The sequence below is a fragment of the Haliaeetus albicilla genome, chromosome 8 (genome assembly GCF_947461875.1).
Source record: "Haliaeetus albicilla chromosome 8, bHalAlb1.1, whole genome shotgun sequence".
NCBI classification, from domain to species: domain Eukaryota; kingdom Metazoa; phylum Chordata; class Aves; order Accipitriformes; family Accipitridae; genus Haliaeetus; species Haliaeetus albicilla.
In genome coordinates this window covers 37,152,569-37,168,063 of record NC_091490.1, presented here as the reverse complement: position 1 = coordinate 37,168,063, position 15,495 = coordinate 37,152,569, and the positions used below count along the sequence as shown (strand labels likewise).

The following is a 15,495-nucleotide window of genomic DNA, read 5'->3' as shown; positions in this document are numbered from 1 at the left end:
CTATCATTTCAGCTTGAGTGTCTAGTAAGGACAAAAAGGCCTCTGCTTTTGAGACTTGAGTTCAACTTTCAGTTAATTTCTTTCCACTTGGATAGCTTAAAGATTGTGCAGCTGCTCAAGGAAGTCCTCATTGTGGAGCAGTGAGGCAACCACAGCCTTCAAAAGACAACACAGCACTTCCCAGACTCCTTCATGTTGACCACTGATTTTAGATATTTGGGTCAGGGTGGGGTATGTTTTGGTTTTTGGGTTTGGGGTTATTTTTGCTCCATTAACTGCAGTCTAAGAAATTCAGGTAAGACAGGAGCAACACATATTAAAAAAGCACAAAGTGTCCCCTGCAAGGGAAGATGATTTCTAGCTAAATAGCAGCACTTAGATATAGATTTACAGGACAGGCCAAAGTCCACAATACTCTTCATAAGTCCACAGCTCCTGCCTACCTGCTGCTGGGTTCCCCGTGGACACACTGCCACTGGCACCACAGAGGACAAAGTCTTGGCAGGGTGAAAACAATGACATGAGATTTACAGCAGAATGAGGATCTATATCAAGGTTGCTATATCAAGGATTTAAAACTGAAACTCTGCAAGAGATCTAGATCCTTCTTCTCCAAGACAAATGTTAACTTCAGGCCAAAAAACCAAAAAGCAATCTCCCTGCAGAACAACTCAACAGTTTCCCTAGAGTTTCTTTCACTTTTCTCTCAGGCAATTTGTTGTTGCCAATGATGAAGATGATAACCTGGGGTAGATGGAGCATGTGCTTGATTCAGTCCAAAGACACACATACTTGTATACACATAACAGATCTGTTCACCTGCTGCTTCTGCTCTCACAATGAAACAATTGCCAAAATATTTTCCATAGCCTTTGCATCTTCCAGCCAATAATCTAAAAATGGATTACAAGCTTTTAATAACCTCCCACAACCTCTATCCAGTAGAATAAAGGGATTTTAGCACCCCAGAAACTGAAAAAGAGGGAAAAAATTACTTGGACCAGACCCACTAACAAAACTACAGGGAAACAAGTAATAAGCGCAGTTTTATTTGTTTTAAGGCCAGCAGCCTAAGATCATCAGAACAACAGGCAGCACACATCGCCTCATCCACAGCTGGTGGGTTTGACTTGATACTCTCCTATAACACACAGGCCACGCAGGTCCTTGCAGATCAGAGGTGGGAACATTCCCACTGCCTGGTGCTGGATGTCTGCACTGCACACACACCGCTCAATCCCTACAAGGTGCAAAGCCCAATTCCCAAAGAGGTATAGGCGTTTCCCTCAGGGACAAGACACTATTTGCACCAAAATTACGTGGATAGGAGTTGAATGACCAGGTATGGCAGGCTGCCACACACAATGCATTGCATAGTATGGGCATACTTGCCTGTAAATAAATGGGTGGGTGATGGTGGGCCTTACACCTCCTTATACTACAACAAAATGCAAAGGGGTGAAAAATAAATTACCTCCTGGACTCCAGCACTTTGAAAACCTTGTTGCTGGTTTTGTCACTGCTGACACTGCCAGGTGATGCTGCTCCCCCAAAAGGCTGCTAAAACCAAGGTATTCTTTACAATGACAGACTTGCCATACTGCAGAGCTGATGGAGCTGCACTGATTTCCCTGCTGAATCACTGCATCCCGCATCGCAGCAGGAAGAATCCCTGCTGTTGGAGCAGCATACATACCTCTTGACACCACAGATGCAGCTGAAAGGTGAGTGTTACTCCTAGGGGCACAGAACGGGGATTTTACACAGCCACAAAGAAGAAAGGAAGTTTGGTAAATGAACTATTCAATTAAAAGGAAAATTACCATGACAAAGGTCAAACATTACTACTTCATGTATTTTTTGTATTTTTCCCCACTCCCCCGTCCCATCTCCCTCCCTCCCCACTTCCTTCCTCTCCTCCCCCATGTAGCACCCCAGCTAACACGAGGCTAGGTAATAGGTAGATTAAAAACTGTATTTGTTGCTATCTGCATTAGTAGATGGCAGTGACAGATTCTGCATCAAATTTGCAACTGCTAAAACTGAAAGAAGCACTAGTCCAAGGTATAAGTAGGGATGCACATAAATGCAGCTGGGATGTTAAAGTAATATGCAAAAATAAAAGGAGATGACGGTTCAAGTTGAGGAGTTTGCAGTTTAGACAAGAGATCACTACAGAAAAGATCTCTAACTACATCTATTTCAGTGTGTGAAGATTGGCCAATTTGGGCATGAGAAGAAGCTCTCTCCTTGCTCAGGTCAAAGTCAGAACCAAAGCAACCAAGTTAGCCTAGTGGCACAGGGCAACAGAGACTCCCTGCCATTTGTAGCTGCCACGTAACTGCTGGCCAGCTCAGCCACAACAACCATCTCTTAAAATTTACCATGCATGTTCTCTCTTGACTGTGTGTGCAATTCCCCACTGTTATAATCCAATAAGCTAAGAGAAGGACAAAGATAAGAACTGGCCCATGGAGAAGAGGGAAGTGCCTGATGGAGTGCTGTAGCATATACATAAAACTTATTATCTCTTTCCTCTAGCCCCATTAAAGACAAGTTGCGTGGCCACTACTGAAAACTGTAGAACTGCTTCTGTTAATAGTCCTGTTAACATTTCACCAGTTTGTGTAGTATTTCCTGGGAAATCCCCATGCTGATCCCAGGAACAACAAATACCGTGGCAAAGGCAGGGAATTCTGAAATGTAAACACTGAATACTCAGCCAGATCAACTCCCAACCAGATGTACCTGTCCACATTGGGCTTGGCAGGCTACCCACACATAGGTGATGAGTGAAAAAACTGCTTAGACTTCAAATTGCTACACCTGTCTTATCTCCTGAACAGTGATAGGTTAATCAGAAGGAAGCCTGCCAATTTCTGAGTGCCCTGCTTTCTGTGGCTTCATTTTGAATGTCACCCATAAATCAGTTCACCAAAACGCAAGACAATATGCAGTCCACTCATGGCAAATGACAGAAAAGCTACTCCATACTGAGCTTTGAACAAGAATGTGAAGAATTGCCTTCTTGCTTAAGAGAGGAGAAAGTACATAATTTTTCAGAATGACTGTAGATCATGTTCACAACACAGCCTGCCAGCATGGCCCTTGCCAAATGCAAACCACAGTGCTTAAAAGCCATTGTGGCGAGGAATTCAAACGAGTAATAACAGCTCTGATACCATGCTAAATGAATAACATCTGAAATGTACACAAAAGGACAAGAGGCCAAAACACAGTCAGTCAGTGGAAATTCACAGATTACTGTATATGATGCTACCAAACCATTAAGGCTGGGAAATACTGTTGCATAAGTGTGCTATTAGAAGAATTTTTTTAATTTACAGTCAGATGACTGAATTCAAAGACCTTAAATGGTATTATCTTAATTTATGTTATATAACCATAGGCTAGCTAATTCCTTCATTAAGCTCTAGTTTTATGGTTTAATCAAAGCTTTTCCTCTAGAAAATGATATGCTTTGGTTTAAAGTCTTAAAATGACAACAAAGTCAGCTCATTTCTATGTTATTTGCCTCCATGACTAGCTGCTCTCTGATAAAACGTAATGTCTCTTAATTCTAGACAAAACTTGTCTAACTTCTCCTTCAAACAAAATATTCTTGTTACATCTTTTGGTCTTTAAGCTACTAAATTCTTTTTTGAAACAATGATAAACATTAAAAATCTGCATTTGGGAAAGGCTGGGAGAATTACAAAAAGGTCATCCCACTGAGACCACATCCTTTGAAACTTTGCTAAACAAATGTATTCTGGATATTTTCAGGTTTTTTTTTTTCCCCCACCTGCTGTAATTCTCTTTGTCCAAATCAGGCATCAAAACAGCATAAAGCCATAAAGGAGAGTAATATCTGAGGCCTCCTAATAGTTGTTGCACATCACCACTTCTCATATATCTTCTCCCTCCACCATGGAGGATTTGGAGGCTCACTGAGCTCATTACAGAATGAATTCTCCTCCATAGAACTAGTACTCCAAGTATGTGCTGAGAGTCAGTGCCCTAAATAAAATGTGAGAAACCTTTTTCCACTAACGAATCATAGAAGAAGCTACATCAAAAGTAGGTGAGTGAAAGAAAGTTTACCAGAATATGAAAGAATAAAAAAATTGTCAGAATACTGCACTATACTATTTAGCTATGAGATGAAAAAGCATATGGGAGGCCATATCCCTAAAACAGGCATGACACATCCTAACCCAACATATGATGGGGCTAGCTCATTCTCAACTATTTGCAAAGTTTCTGATAGGCAGGCCAGAAAGGAGTAAAGAGCGGTTTTCTAATTGTTTGCTGACCAAAGACCAACACGAAGCCAAGAAATAAAACTTTTTTAGATGTAGAAAAAGGCTCAGTTCCATAGGCAATGTTTCCTACTTAATCCAAAGTATTTAATCCATCTCTGCTTTCTTAAAAATTCCTCACCCCTGTAACCTTATCATAAGAAAACCATTACCACATGTTTGGTTTTATATTTAGAATACAACATTACCAAAATAGTCCAGTATCAAAAACAATTGCAACATAGGTCTGCAACAATTTCCACATGCATAATAGCCAAAATACTTCAGCTAGTTTATGACAAGCAGCATTATTCACAATTGACTATAATGACCACTGATCGTAATCATAATTTCTGAATAAAAAAATGCTTATCAGTCCTGGACCAGAGGAAATCATGAGTGTTGTGGGTGTCAGGGTTTCTGAACTTAGCCCCTAGAGGTTGTGAGTGGGGCTGATCTCAGTCCTAAAGCACAATAGGGAACAACAGTTCCTCTGCTCCTTGCAATTATCTAGGCTAACTTGTAAAGCAATTTCAAAATTCTTTGCTTAAAGTATGTGGAATGAGAGAAACTTAAATTTTTGGAGTGACAGGACATTCCTACGCACTTCCCATGAGTGTACAGTCTGTGGAAAGGGGTTGCTGCTCTCTGTGTAGAAAAGGACTGTGACATACAAGAAAAAAAGGTGTAAAATGTGTATAAAAGCCAGAGTAGATTCTTCTCCTCACTGAGTTTATTTTGTATGTTGCCCTTGTGCATGGAGGATTTGCCTCTGGTGTGACAAGGCAAACAAAAAAAGCTTTTCACAACAGCAGTTGATTTTTTGATGTATATTCAAATGTGGCTGAATTTACAGTTGAATGTATTAGCAAATGGAGATGAGGACAAAAGCAGACTGCCAGGAGACAGCAATTAGTGCAGCAAGAGGCAACTTGGCTGTAGCAGCTGTGAACTCTCCTCCAGGGAAGAATCAGCGACAGGCAGAATTACATTAGGGAGGCTGATCTTACCTCCTTAAAACTGCCCACAGCGACTGCCTTTGAGGGAACCACCAGGTCATCCACAGAAGTGATCCGCAGTATTTAGAAGTCTAGGGGACAGTGCTTTGGACAGAGCTTACTCATGGGAGTATGAAACAGGTGGCTTTTTGCGGCTCAGGTGCCAGGTAGCACAACTGCAAAGTCATAGCTCATCCGAAACAGTCAGGTCACCACTAACAAGTCAATGCATCTTCTATCTAACAAAGCATTCCCTGTTGCAAGGGGACCAAGACACACTGTGGAAGCATCTGAACACTTCCCTCTCCTGCAAGTGTTTGCTGAAGGTTTTGGTACAAACCTTTCTTCAGCAATTGTGAGTTTTTGCACATCGTACCAAAGATCTGAGCTAACCAAGTGTAGGCATCGAGGAAAAGCTGGAGAAAGTAGCAACCCCAGAATTATGCAGCCTCAGTAGGGAAATGAAATTGCTTGACATCACTAAATTGGAAAGAGGAAACTTCCACAAAGGACACTCCTGTTGTCACCACTGCTTATTAAAGTGTCAGTGCTTTTCAGAGTTTCAGGCAGCACAGGCTGAGCACTGGTCCAAAAAAAAAAAAAAAAAAAAAAAAAAGACAAAAAACAAACAAAAAAAACCAACCAAAAAAACACCTCCTCATCTCTCACTTGGAGGAATCCTGTGCTGCTGGGCAGATGGAAGCACAGAGGTGATGTGAAAATCTGAAAGTAAGAGTGGGAAGACTGTTGGATATTGCATCCATCTAAGCCAGCTCCTAAAAGCCTTTTTTATTTTTGGGTTTGTTGTCCCCAAACAGGGTTCTTCACCCGGTATGCAAAGAGCTGATAACACACAGAGTCGAGATATTTATTTCATGCCTGCACAGGGATGGGTGGTAGATGGTAATTCCAAAAAGCTAGCACACACTTGAAAGACAAACAGGGTCTCATATACACATCAGGATCAAGGAAAAGGCGGTAACAAAACACGATTGGTTACTAACAATTTATATAAAAAAAAAGTACTTCTACACGTCTAAAACATTACCCAACTCATTATATTAAGGTGGTCTTACATTTACATACTCACTATGCACAAGTGGGTGTTGTTTTTAGTATTAAAATCAAGCTAAGTTAGCTAAGGACACACTTTTTTCTTGACACTACTCCAGAACTGGGCACTTATGATATAAATCAGAAGGCAATAGTGTTGACAGAACCTCATTGTTTCACCTCCTTGCTTCAATGGATTCAATGTAGGGACCTTCCATTCTTGTTCCTATAGTTTCAATACCAGATTGTCCTTCTGACATCAGGTTCAGACCAGGAAAAATCTCATTCCAGAGCCATGCTACTTACTTAGAATATCCACTGCTTTTCTAATAAACTGGTTGAAATAGCACAAAGCAGAGGAACTGTTCTTGCAACTAGAACAGGTTTCCCATCTTAGAAGTTTATCTTTTTATAAAGATAAGAAAGACTATGGAAGAAGTTGTTAGTTCCTTTTATGAAGGGTACAACAAAAATAAAACCACATTGAAAAAATATTATTAATGATACAAGATTCAGGAAACGCCTGAAATAAGTTTGCCTCTGCCACTTCAGTTTGGCTTCCTTTTGTGCACTCATGATAGAACTTTCAATTACCCCTAAAAATAGTGTTTTCCCCTAAGCATCACCCCTAAAAATAGCGTTTTCCTCTAAGCATCATGATGTCATCATACACAGGACAGTGAAATGATCATTTACTCAATGTTAGTTCACATTTGTTTCCTCCCCATTGCTTAATATACAACCCTGGTCTTATTAACGCACAGTATTTAAAACTTCCACTAAAATGGGGTAATTACTCTTCAGAGGATTTTCTGCAATTGTCACTACACAACAGCAGAGAACTTTACAAGCATTACGACCCTGTGAGATGAAGACAGACATAATAGCAGGGAAGGAACAATACAGTTTGGAGGTGGACAGACCAGATGGCACACCACTGACACAGGTGGTTTGTCAAAAAAAAACCTGATAGAATATACTTTTCTGGGAACAGTGCTGACCAGCACTGGCAGGCACAAGAACTAGGCTGCAGGCAGCTCCCTCCCAAGAAGGCACAGCAAAATGGATGGGCCACACCAAATAGACTGAGCTGCTCTCAGGACAAAACAATCCCAAACGATCCTGTTACAATGCAAAAGTTCAGGACCTCCCTGGTCCTGATCCCCTGCTGTAGCTCTCATTTTAGCCTTTGGACAGCTCTGCTTTGGCACTTGCTATCCAAAAAATTCAGCTAGGTCTGAACACCACTAGGCTGTTGGGTCCCAGTTTCCTGGGAAAGTTCTGCTGCAGGACAACTCACAGTATTAAATTTCAGCTCAGACAGTTAAGGTGGTCCAAGTTTTAAACAACTGAAAATAGGGGTTTCCAGCTGAGGCCTCAGCTGTTAATAAGAAAAGGAACCAGCTGCACTTCTACCACTTTCCAAGAAGTCAAACCATTGGGGGAAAAAATGTTGTTCCTATTTTTATGAAGAATACACTCCCAACAAGTGATGGTGGACACTCCTCAAACTTGAAGCAATTCTTCTGCCTAGTAGATCACCTCCTCTGTCATGCTGCCTTCACGGAACCAAGCAAAGATGCACAGTTTAGTCCTACCTTGATATTTGATTCAGAGAATTGGCTGAGAATTTGTAAAATGCAGTAATCAGCTGCTGCAGAGAAAAGGTGATTTCTTTTTGTCCTCTAACTTGTAGCAACATTATCTTCTCAGAAGCTGTGGGACACTCAACTACCTAAGATCAACCCAGTATGGAAAGCAGATGTTAGACATAATCATACTATTTATTCCCCAGTGCTACTAACTTCAAAATACATTCCAAAGTCCTGATTAAGTCTTACAGTCTTCTTTGCCTTCAGACTGATGCACAGGCATCAGAGCATACACAAAAAAGAAATCAAGTCATTCTGCTCACTCCAATTAAGAAAATAGGAACAACAGCACTTTGCTCCAGTAGTTTGTATCTGAGCAAGCAGAGGACTTCATTGCCCAGACAAGAGGATAGCGACAAAGCTACTACTACTTACTTCCCACCTTTAGGGTCCAGGAGCACCAGCTGCCCTGGTGACCTGGGGATTGACCACCAATACCCCTGAGGGTCTACTTCGCTACCCTTTCACTGAAGGTAAACATCACCCAGGGCAGTTTTCATAGCTTAAAGGCTGTTCTGTGATTTTAATTACCATCCCAAAGGCAGAAAAAGTGTATCATTCATGACAAAGAAGTTAAGCCACATTTATGCTGATTGAAAGCCACTGAAGCAAATGGAACTTTATAAGAAATGTCTGATCCAAAACTGTAATAGTTTATGTGCAAAAAACCCCATCTTCTCATAGCAAACCAAGACTCACTTCTGCAGAGAAGTCCTTTAATGATTTTGGCATGCTGAATTCAGCCAGTATGTTCAGAGACAGAAACAGATTTTGATCAAAAAGCTTGTTGAGAAGTCAATGAGCAGCAGCAAAAGTTACAGAACACTAGTTGCAATCCTCTTAGACTATCATACTCATTAAAAAAATAAAGCTCTTTGTTCTCCTGACTTGATTCCATTTATTGGAGTGGAAAATTCTCTTCTTAGCACTCTTACAGCTATGAACCTTCAAGGACAACTCTGCTGTCCCTGTACCCTGAACTCCTGCCCACTCTCATTACTGCCCAGGGAGCCGTGAGAGTAAGCACTGGCAGGCAGGATGACTTGGGAAGCACCCAGCACCAAGTTGAAAGAACACTATGCAACTTTTCCTCTTCCTTTCAGGATGTGTTGTGTCTCTTTACCTTACTGCTGAGGTATTCAAACACAAGGAGAAAGGGGAAGCTTAGATTTCAAGTGCCTGTATCCTAACAGCCCATGGTGTCATGATCCAGCCACACCATCGCACATTTTCAATGTCCACACGTGGGTCTTTTACAACAAAGGCATTGACAGGAAGGGCACCCTGTGCAGCCAAGTAAATCTGCAGTTATACTGCAGAGGGCTCAGGCAAGTACCTCCAGTGGTATTTTTGATCTCAATGTCACTCACTTCATAGCCCAGATGCATTCTGCATGCCTGCAGCACCAGGGCTGGCTTTGCAGGGAGCACCAGTGCTAGAATGAGGTGGGGTGGCTGTCTTGCTTTAACTCTGCCAGGGCTCCCTCACCCTCTGAGCAATGTGCACAAGGGGAAATTCCAGTCTCCAAGTCCCATGGTGAGCTTAGAGAAATCCGTGTACTGCAGTCCTAGCCATGGTCCTTGTCTACTGGCTCTAGAAACCCAAGTGGCACTCTGCGTATTACTCAGCAGCATATTACTCTGACATTGTTCTCAGGCACAGTTCATACAACCATGGAAATAATGCTGAGTCACATCACAGGGGGAGGGGGGTTCCCTCCATCCCCATCTCTTCCGCTCCCATACAACAACCTGACAAATGGTCATGTTGGGTCTGTGAGTGGTGGGACAAGGTCTCTGACATAACCTGAGGATGTCAGTGCTCCTCTGAAGAGGACACACAGTTACTTCCCAAAGGGTCATTCCTTTATTGTTACCATCACGATGTTGCTCAGTCCATGGTTTCCTGGAAAAAACATACTTGCTGTTCAGGATTAGATGAAGCAAGGCATAAATTCTAAATGCTTCAACAATCTCACTCACATTGACTATCATCCGATGTAATACAAAACTGAGCTTGTCTTGAACCACCCTAGCCAATGGACACCAGAGTGTTTAGAAGAGAAGACAGCTAGCACTGTAAAAAACATTGCTGCCTTTTCAACTGCTCAGACGAGTTATCCTGTATAGTTATCAGAGGACTAGCAAACCCTAAGACAATTTCCTGCAGGCTCGGAATTAATGATGGAGGTCCTGAGCCCACTTAGATGGGTGTGAGGGCAGGGGACAGCAACACTGGGGCACTTTGCCACATGCTCTGCTGCACTCCTTTGTGACAGTTTGTTTGGTTGAGAAGACATGATATGATTCTTACACCGTGACTGTTTTAATTCTTCATTGAAAGCTAAGATCTGCTACTGCATCAGTACAAGAAGTTGGATTGGCACAGGTAGACATGGAAAATGCACATGGTTCTCAGGCATTATTGCAGCAGGAAAAGGAGTCTGCTATAAGTTGGACCTCTAGCTCCATGAGCTCCTGGCTTGCAACAGGATCTAAATTATGAGTCCCTGGAAAAATAAAGAATTATTTCAACTTATCAATATGTCCCCAGTGCTGGTAGACACACTGTCTTCCTGCTCAGATGAGCTGACTTCCTAAAACTCTAGCTCTAACCATCCCAAGGCAACCTTCCAAAATTAGCCTGAGTGATGAGCTGTTCTGTCAATGCACCTGCAGACAGAGTGCCCTAATCCTCCTATTCACACTCACAGTCTTCCTAAGCAGCAGATTTCCCCTTCCACCTGAAGGCAGGCAAAGGTTTGTGTTTCCCTAGCATCTGTTAACCAGAGTCAATGTGGACCATCCAGATGATGTAGGGGTGGTTCGTGCAGAGGCTTTAAGCCACACAGTGTTTCTGCCAGGATCCAAGGGAATGGGCAATATCATTCTAAGCAAATATCTCTCTCACAGGCTTTCTCTTCCATCTCCTCTTGGTAATGCAGGCTTAGGCCCGGGAAACATTCCCTTGGGGAATATTTTTCCCCCAAGAAAAATATACAATGTTCAATTTTCCCTAGGAAAATTCAGAATTTTTTGCGTCATAATTTTTCTTTCTAGAAAGCTTAAGTGCCGCATTTCTGGTTAGGTTCTCCAAGACAGAAAAATGGCAGTTTCTTGAAGCACTTTTATTCTAGGTCAATTCACTATTCGGATACATTAACTTGAAAGGCCTTGATGAAACACCAGAGCTGTCTTCCAAGTGCTTTACTTGTTCATCTTGTGAGCAGACCAATGCTCCCACAGTGCATCACAGCCTCCTCTCTAGTAGCACCAGTGTGAGACTTTACAGGAATTGCTCCTAAATGCAAACTCTCATACACCACATCCCTTAGAGCATGCTGAAGCAAATTAAGAAAGAAGGCTCCAGCTGGGAGATCACAACATGCTGTTTTGCTTGAGGACAAGGCGAGCAAGGTGATTTTCAAGTAACTGTTGATATCTCTCTTCCACAAATAGCTCTGAGATTGTTTATTCCCAGAGCAGGACAAAAATGGTATCTTTAAACATTCACATTTTCCATGGGAGGAGAGTAGTTTGTTTGTTTGGGGTTTGTTTTGTTTTTGTTTTTTTTTAAGGCGGCCTCTCCAGTACCTTCTGTTTCTACAGCAGGAATCATACCCCTGCTCACTGAAAGACAGTGCATTCTCTGACAAGCAGGACACACCAGCAGGGCCATCCTCTGGGAATGCATGGTTTAGCAATCCAAGGCCTGTCTTCGTAGATACGTTTATCAAAAGAAAGCATTGATTTACCTTGGATGAGGAAAACAACAGAAGTGATTTGTGCCTAAGAGATCACAGTGTGTTTCCTCTATGTGAGCTGTGTCATCTCATCTGCCTTGCAAAAGGACTGCACCTTTCTGTGACAAAACTTCTTTGAAATTCAAAAAAGACAGAAAATAAAATCATTCTTACTGTTCAAAAGCTCTGCTTACACAGACCGTTCTGAAATATTTCACCAGAAATTCAGGTAGCAGGGGGACACCCTGCAAGTGCCAACAGGCATCACACCTCAGCAGTGGAAGGATGACATGTCAGAAAAGCAGAAAAAAAATGGTTTCTTTTCAACCCCTACGTTTAATAAAAGGGTAGAAACATAACATAGGTTTTATGTTCTGCCACAGGACATTTTAGATGCTGTCACAACTGTTGCACAGTTAACCTTAATTTCCCTGGAATACAGACAACAGCACAGCTCTAAGGATGGACCAGAGCAAGCACAACAATGACAAGACAGTGTTACACAACAGTCAGATCACACACCTGGAAACAAAAGATACTTGCCTAGGTGCAACACAGCAGACCAAAGCTTCAAACCTCAAGGCCAAGAGAGGTCTGAATGGAAAGCCAAGAGGTTAAATCTATTGCAGAATCAACATGTGATTGCCTGTTAGCATCAGCAGAAGAGACATGAAAGATTGGAATGACTCTTAAAGAACAACAACAACTGCATGTGCGTAAATAGATCTTTGTAAATTTTTGTGCTGGCAACACAGATGAAAAGAACAAATAAGTGAGAAATAACTGTTAGCTCCTTCCTCCAGTAAGTAAGAAGCAACGCTCCTGAAACAGAAAATAAAACTACAAAGATGTAAAGCTAAAGGAGAAGACCAATCAGTCCACAAGGCGACAACAGGCAGGAGGGCACAAGTTTTGGCTGGCAGCTCTAGAATGACAATCTTGTGGGACAACTTGCTCTGGTTTAACCCCAGCCAGCAACCAAGCACAACACAGCTGCTCACATACTTCCCCCCCCTCAGTGGGATGGAGGAGAGAATCAGAAGGAAATAATTAAAACTCGTGGGTTGAGATAAGAACAGTTCAATAGAACGGGAAGGAAGAAACTAATAATAATAATAATAACAACAAAATGAAAATAATAATAAAAGGATTGGAATATACAAAACAAGTGATGCACAATGCAGTTGCTCACCACTCACTGACCAATGCCCAATTAGTTCCCGAGCAGCAATCTGCCCCAGCCAACTCCCCCCAGCTTATATACTGGGCATGACGTCACGTGGTATGGAATACCCCTCTGGCCAGTTTGGGTCAGCTGCCCTGGCTGCGTCCCCTCCCAACTTGTCGTGCCCCTCCAGCCTTCTTGCTGGCTGAGCACAAGAAGCTGAAAAATCCTTGACTTAGTCTAAACACTACTTAGCAACAATGGAAAACATCAGTGTGTTATCAACATTCTTTTCATACTGAATCCAAGACAACACTATACCAGCTACTAGGAAGAAAATTAACTGTCCCAGCTGAAACCAAGACACAGCCACACTACTCTCTCCGAGATAAAAAACATTAGAGCAGTCAATTTCAGAGGTAGCTTTAATACACTGTGTACTATTAAGTTGATCCTGGGGCAGGTGGAGCATATTGATCACACATCAACAAGGGCTTAGCAAGCATGTTTACTGCAGAAGAGCTTCAAGACCAATCTGATCTAATTTCTTTCATACTAGAGATACTTCTCTCATAACAATAATGCTGCTTCATTGACTCCAGTGGACACGTCCCTGATCACATCAGAGCAAAAAGGATGAAGAATCAGGCTCACTCAGCTTCTCTCATGCTTTCTTACTTTTTCCCCCCTCTGGTCCAATGCCATCTGTTCGTTCCCCGATATAGACTGCGCCAACTTGCACCTCCTGCTTTAGACCTGAGATGTTTATATGTACTACTTCTAAAAGATATTTTGAACACAAATTTACACAATGGTCAGAAGAGAGCAGTGATAATGCTCTTATTTCTCTAAAGCCAAACTTAACAGGATGAGGGACACTCCAGTCATTAAACAATTGCACAGAAAATTATCTGCTTGTATGCAAGAGGAATGTCAAAAGACATTCACTGATCATGCAAAGAGCTGAGCTGGTATCCAACACACATAAATAAGCACTCACATGCATATAAAGAGAATGAACGTGGTGCTCTCAGAAAGATGTAGCTAAGTGGTGTAACCCAAGTCCTTTAGTTCAGTGGTGGACAGAACAAAGGTTTCCCATCTCTTGATTCCCTAATTCACCCCTACAAACTCAAGGTGGTAGCATTTTTACAGTGGGGGTGGGAAGCAGAAGTCATCACACAAGAATCTGAGTCAGATACTTTCTACGTCACAAGGGTAGAGGCAGACTAACACTCAAGTACAGGGTCAAGTCATCAGAAACCCACTAATAAAAGGTCAGATTCTCTATAGAGTGAATCAGGACAGCTCTACGTACTTTGAGAGCAACTTTATTCTCAGGAACTTTTTTTACTTGTAACTTGACTACAGGCATACTTGGTTAGGTGGAAACGCTAGGCAGCAAACTGAAGAGCAAAGATGTTAAAATAGAAGCCTACTTTGTGTTTCATATTGCAAATGCAAATATCCTGTACAACTGCAATGTGTGGGGAAACTGGAAAGGACAGAAACACGTTGGCTACGTGATTTCAGTAGACAGGTGAGATGAACAAGCCAGGACCTGATCGTGCACTCTTCAATATCACTGCAAAAACTATTTGTATGGCAGCAAGTAGATATATGCAAGCCACATCATTAGGCACATTCAAAGCTCTTACACGCATCTAGAAGGCAACAGATCCTCTACTAGCAAAGTTGCCTGATACGCTGGAGAGCATATAACACACACCACCCTCCACCCACTTTGGAGGTAGCAAACACTGATCATTTGGCTAAAATCTAAACAGCTTTCCTTCACAATTGTACTTTCTAGCCCTTGTAATTTAGAGACTTCAGCTTGGCATATGACTTTCCATCTCGGATGTAGCTCGCACCCCCTATGCTGCTCCATCTGGCTCTGTGAGCACCGAAGACCCTGTAATTTGTGTGTAGCTGGCTGGCAAAACACACCAGCATCCTGCTTTCACTTTGGTCTGAGCAGTCCAAGAAACAGGAGTCCACTCTGAGGGTAAAGAACTCCCAGAAGCTACCTGCAAACAGGACAGTGTAGTCCAACATCAAATACATTTCTTTGAAGTACAGGACTGAGTGAGGCACCCCACCTTGGTGTGCAAAACCACAGCTGGGAATGGCAGGTCTAAGTATGTTTCCCTGCACACCTCCTTTACTGCAGTGAGGACCTACACTGTTGTCTTGGCCATCACACCAGGTAGAGCACTAACCTTTCTGCATAACACTCTCCTAGTCGGAAGGTGTGTGGATTGTCTGGCTCATAGTTCACAAACAAGTTTCACCATGTCTAGTGCACACAGGTGACTCGTGGGAGGTTATAAAAGTGAACCAGCCTTGGGTTGCCTTGAGGCCCTGTCTCTCTGCAGAGACGACTCAAGGGGAGCTGTGTAGACAGCTTAGGCCTGGGTTGTCTGATAAACCCTGAAGTAAACAGGGCAGTGGCTGCACCATTCAAAGAATCAAAACCTGAACTGAGCCTTGAAATCCCTTAACAGATAGTATGCCCTGAGTCTCAATCCAACCACTATCCAGTTGCTGAGGAAGCAAGGTAAAAAAAAAAAACCAAAACCTG

General features: G+C 42.3%; 1 long non-coding RNA gene across 2 annotated transcripts in view; it reads right to left on the bottom strand.

The window, feature by feature from the left end:
* The window catches only part of LOC138686482 (uncharacterized), a 117,427-nt gene extending 103,366 nt beyond the window's left edge, over positions 1-14,061 (bottom strand). The window contains exon 1 of one of the 2 annotated variants that reach the window (XR_011325869.1): positions 13,912-14,061. This is a non-coding gene — a long non-coding RNA (uncharacterized lncRNA). Of the gene's footprint in view, positions 1-12,938; positions 13,080-13,911 lie in introns of those variants that run through there. The other variant, XR_011325870.1, reaches the window with a different exon arrangement.
* Between the last annotated feature and the right edge of the window lie 1,434 nt (positions 14,062-15,495).